Source organism: Xenopus laevis, chromosome 2S (genome assembly GCF_017654675.1).
Source record: "Xenopus laevis strain J_2021 chromosome 2S, Xenopus_laevis_v10.1, whole genome shotgun sequence".
Taxonomy (NCBI): domain Eukaryota; kingdom Metazoa; phylum Chordata; class Amphibia; order Anura; family Pipidae; genus Xenopus; species Xenopus laevis.
This window is the reverse complement of record NC_054374.1, coordinates 38823571-38829187: the sequence shown is the minus strand read 5'-3', so window position 1 is coordinate 38829187 and position 5617 is coordinate 38823571.

Below are 5617 nucleotides of genomic sequence, written 5' to 3'. Positions count from 1 at the left end.
CAAGCTTCTAAAAAAGTCAATGGAAGGTGTATTCTTAACATTAACAATTACGTATTTAATTTTTTTGAAGGTTGATTTGTATAAAACGAATGGGAAAAACAGATTTTAAGCAATTGTTTTTTTTTTCACAAATTAACACAATTCAATTTTTCCTCTCAAAGATGAAAGAAAGTCAACTAAGTTTGAGGGTCTTTGATAACTTGACATTGAAAATTGGTACACTTGCCTTCCCATGTCTTTATTGACCAAGTGTATGATTGTTTTTCTGTAATTCACATTAAAGCTTAAACTGTTTGTAAACTGTATACAGACAAATATTGTTTCACCCCTGCTGCTGCTTGATTTGTTGAATGTTCAATATCTAGTCATGACTACTAATAAAGAGTTGGATTGTTCTCAGGCGTAATGTGATGGTCTCTTTTAAATATTTCATGCAGCTTATCTTTAGTGATTTTGTTTATGCAGATCATAAGATTACTTCTACCAAGAGCTAAAAAGTGTTATGGTAATGGTTATTCCTTCTAGGCATAATATTGATCAAAATATTTATGACCCGAGTTTTAAGTTCATTTATTAATTTGCTCATCTTCTTGAGCTCCGTACTCATTTTCCAGCTGGTTTCTATTCTCACCAACCTTTGGTTATCATATTTATAATTATTATACAGGTAGTCCTCGAGTTACATACACCTGACTTACATACAACTCATACTTACAAACCAAGGCTATTACTGTAACATACTGTGGTTTGCTTGGCCTTTATTAGCATTTCGCTTTTAAGCTTCCTGCCCCAATCCCCTATGGCATGTGTTGTCTAGTGCAGAGCACAGAAATGTAAAAATAAATACTATATTAAGACATCTGTCTTAAGTTGCATTTGATAAGTAAATGTATATGTTGCAACTTACATACAAAGTCAACTTAAGAACAAACCTACAGACCCTATCTCGTATGTAACCCCAGGACTACCTGTACTTAATTTGTTTATTAAGTATTATATACTAATAATAATTATAATAATAATAATAAGAGACTGTTTCAAAATGCTTTTCAAGACAATGCATATAGAATAATGGCGTTTAGGCATACATGTACAACCAATTGTCATTGCAGATTTCAGTGGAAGCCACTGATGCCTATGGGCTGACTACACATAGGATCTACTTGCGCATTATGCAAGGAATCAGAATCTCTTAACCTTCTGCCTACTAGCCATGGTCAAATCCATGTGAAGTATATGTTGCCTAGAAATAACATACAACCGAAAAGTGTGCAGTTTATGGCAAATGGCAATCAGATCCCCTTTTCAGAAAAAAATAGATTTAGACACCAATGTGTTTGTGCTGATAGGTACAAATATATAGTAATGTAAACCCATATGTCTAGCCAAAAAAAAAAAAATACTGAATCTAGCAAAAACAACTGGTCCAGGTGCATGGAGAGTTCCAATAGAAGAATCTGCATTTTACTGCTTTCTGTTCCATTGTGTGAGGTCTACATGTGATATCAAGGTCAAGTTTAATATTTATTTTCACTTTATTACCATACGTTTGTTCACAATGATAAGCTGGTAATCATGGAACTGAGTTGGCCCTGTTGAAGTAGCCTATTTGACCTCACAGGTCAAGTAACAAACATAGCACTAAACCTTTTGCCAATGCAAGCATCTCTGCTGTCTGTCAAATCTGACCTTTCTGCCACTCTTTTAATTAAAACTCAACAAGACAAAAAAACAACATCAAATAGACAAACCTATATTCTATCTGGAAATACAATGTATAATAGATAAACAATCCTGCACATGGCAAACGTCTCCATATCATTCTCTCATGTTAGCTATTTAGAGAGAGAGTGTGAGATTCTGATCCATTGACGGGGTTTAAAGTATTTGGGTATTGCCCTGGCAGGTTTTATTTGTTCATGTAAAAGAGTGTATCGTGTACAAGTGAATATAAAAATAACAAAAGGCACCGCTCAAAACTTGCACTCCCATAGCTGCTCTCATGTAAAGAGCCGGGTACTCTGTCCACAGCGTCCCCACTGTCTACACAATATCCACAATCAAAAAAGGACGGCACTCTGGACAAAAGCAGGTTTTATTGCAGTGTCCCTTGCCTATGATTAAGGGATTTAATCCCGAAAAGTGCTGTCCGTTTTTGATTGTGGATATCGTATACAAGTGTCATTTTAAATGTTGTTTTTGAAACCAACACTGTATAGGCAAGGTGTTTTATAGTACGGTAGTCATGTATATATATATTTTGAATCAATACAAATTATTATAAATATAATTAAATAAATATATTATAAATATTATTTAATAGTTGGGTTTTCACCTTTTGGATGAAAAATAAGTCATGACATGGGGTAGGGCGAATGAAGTGGTCATCAGGGGGTTGATGTCATTTGGGGGGGGTTGTGATATTAGGAAACGGGGCTATAAACTGGCAACGGTGATTAGTTGACTTATTTAGTGTAGAGTGTCCTCTACTGATTTCTGGCTTTGGGAATCTGGGCAGGTAGTTTTTGAACCAGACAGCATGTAAGAAAACTACAGGTAGTTTTTTTATACAGTGCCAGAAATAACACAGGCTTTACACATAAAGGGGATTGGCAGCAGACTGCCATAACACATAACTTACAAAGTCAGTGACAAAAGAAGGATGACAGTCCCTGCTTAGAACAGCTTACGGTACCAAAGATATATAGCACTAGTGGGAATTATAAAGAACTCATATCCAGATAACTGGAAGGAGAAAAATCAATTGGTGGCATCATTGCTTAGTAGATGTAAGGTGCTATCAATGTCTCATTGTAGAGGTGAGTTCAGAGTTGATGTTTAAAGTTGAATTAGAAGGAGAGGAGCAAATGTGCTTGTATTAAACAGGAAATTGCCATATGACAGCAAATGATCTGTTTCATCAGGTCTTTTCCAATGAATACATAATGTGTGCCCAAATCTGGTCTTGAGGTCAACCAGCCAGCCATATTTTCAGCTCTACTGGCAATGACATTTTCAATTGGATGTATAGGCGGGATCGGGAACTCAGAAATTTACATTAAATGTAAATGGTGTTAAATGTATATTTGTTCTAGAAAATCATCTAACACCAAATTCACAAGTGTTTCCATTACAGCTAAGCAAAAGTCTCACTACTTGAAAAAAGTACAAACCAAATGCAAAATAGTGCAAAAACACCCTATTCAGAAAACAAGTTTGAGCCCTTTATTATTGTGACTTTTTATCTCAGTTCTACGCTGTCAGTCTTTCTTATTGCAGGTTTACTTTACTCCACTTTTGTGAATAAGCCCCTTTGTCAGGTAACTGATAAATAAAAATGAGAGTGATAGGGACATCCTTTAAAATACTAATTATGTATGTGCTGAATAACAATGTAATAATTCTTTGTATCTATCTATGGTATTGTTTTTATTTAATATGTGGTATATGTGCTCAAGGCTCATGCTGCACATGCAGGTTTTGTTTATTTAGAATTATTTAGGATGCATTGTGTAAGTAGAACTGGTTTCTAAGCAGCTGTACAGTATGTATCTATATAAAATGCTTATTAGCCCTACGGCATGGGGATTTCATGTAACCTGTGTTACAGGGATATGTTAGCAACCATTGGCAGTGTGCAAGAGATTTTTTACCTGCAATCTGACATTTAGTCCTGTGCTTGCCAACAACATAGATACTATGAATAGTAGTTAGTAGTTATCTCTGCAGCAGGAAAATATCCTAATAGTTGTTAAGCCCTTTAAACATGTATTATTAATGCATATTAATATATCCTGAAGGATAATCAAGTCATAGCTAATCAATATTCTAGGGGTCATTTACTCAATACGAACCTAGTGTGCAAAGTGCAATTTCAGATTCTAGTGCCATATTTTTTTACCTATAATGCAGCATTTTCTCATAATTGCTATAGGATCTATGCATTTATTGCTAGTTTCTTGTGTATTCTTTGAGTTTTAACACGCTCATTCTTATCTCTACGTCTTCTTTCAAATGTTGATTTATTTATTTTGAATCTGAAAAATGTAATAAAAAAGTTAAATATCAAAACAAATGCAGAGTTTTATTTTAATATGTACAAAATGTGGTAGTCCATGTTTTCATTCTCCTACCTAACCTAATTCTCTCTGCCACAATTTAACCACAATGCCTAGCACATTTACTTAGCTCGAGTGAAGGAATAGAATAAAAAAACTTCGAATTTCTAAGTGTTTTTTTGGCTACTTCGACCATCGAATTGGCTACTTCGACTATGACTTCATGATTCAAACTAAAAATTGTTCGACTATTCGACCATTCGATAGTCGAAGTACTTTCTCTTTAAAAAAAACTTCAACCTCCTACTTCGCCACCTAAAACCTACCGAACCTCAATGTTAGCCTATGGGGAAGGTCCCAATAGGCTTTTTAGGCAATTTCTGATTGAAGGAAATTCGTTCGATCAATGGATTAAAATCCTTTGAATCGTTTGATTCAAGGATTTAATTTTTCCTTTGATCGAACGAATTGCGGTAAATCCTTTGACTTCGGTATTCGAAGTCGAAGAATTTAACTTCGACAGTCGAATAGCGAGGGTTAATTAACCCTCGATATTCGACCCTATGTAAATGTGCCCCTGTATGTTGCATTTTGAATGTGAAGTCTGAAAAGTGTGCTCCTGCTTTGAAAAGACAGGTGTGTGTGTTTGTAAACATTATAATGAAAGGTATTTAGAGGGTGTGAACATCATACAAGAAAGCTTTTTTATGTTCTTGTATTTATTCCAAAACCCTTCATGCATTAAGATTTCCATGCACCTTAACTTTCTATGATTGTATTCAGAAAACTATTTTGACTGCCAGATAGGGCTCATTGGTTCTCATCCATCTTCCAGTATAGTGGGCATATGTACAAGCACAATGCTAAGTTAGGTCCTGAATTGTTCCCTTTGTTTAGTTTAGTAGACCAGTAATTCATTAATGAGAAAATGTTCTATGCTTGGTATTAATCTCCAAATATCAGGGTTGTCACTTTATATTTTTGTTAGTAACAAAACAGTACAATAGCTATAGAGTAATCTTTAAATTAAGTTCAAAACAATACCATTTCAAACTAACAAGAATAACGAGTAATGCTGTGTATCACTTGCTGTGATGTGTATAACTAGGGAGGACACTATTGCTGAAAATATGCCTTACTTGTGCAGAATATTTCCATCATTTTCATGTTACCATAATCCAGAGATCTACACTTTTATATGTTTTAATATGTTTATTTATATTTTACAGTATCACATATGTGGCCTTGAAGAGGCCTTAGAATTGTGTAGAGGAATGTAAAGACAAAACAAACAATGTATTAAACAATTTTGGTACCACATTGTCGCATAGTTATTGTGAATCTTTAAGTAATTCTAACTAACACAAAACTAGCACATTCCCTCCCTTCTAAAAAAAAGGAAAAGAATGGAGAACAGGTATGGGATTCGTTATCCAGAAAACTCTGACTAATGGCAAGCCATCTCCCATAGACTCCATTTTATCCAAATAATCCAAATTTTTAAAAATTATTTTATTTTTCTCTGTAATAATAAAACAGTACCTTGTACTTGATCCAAA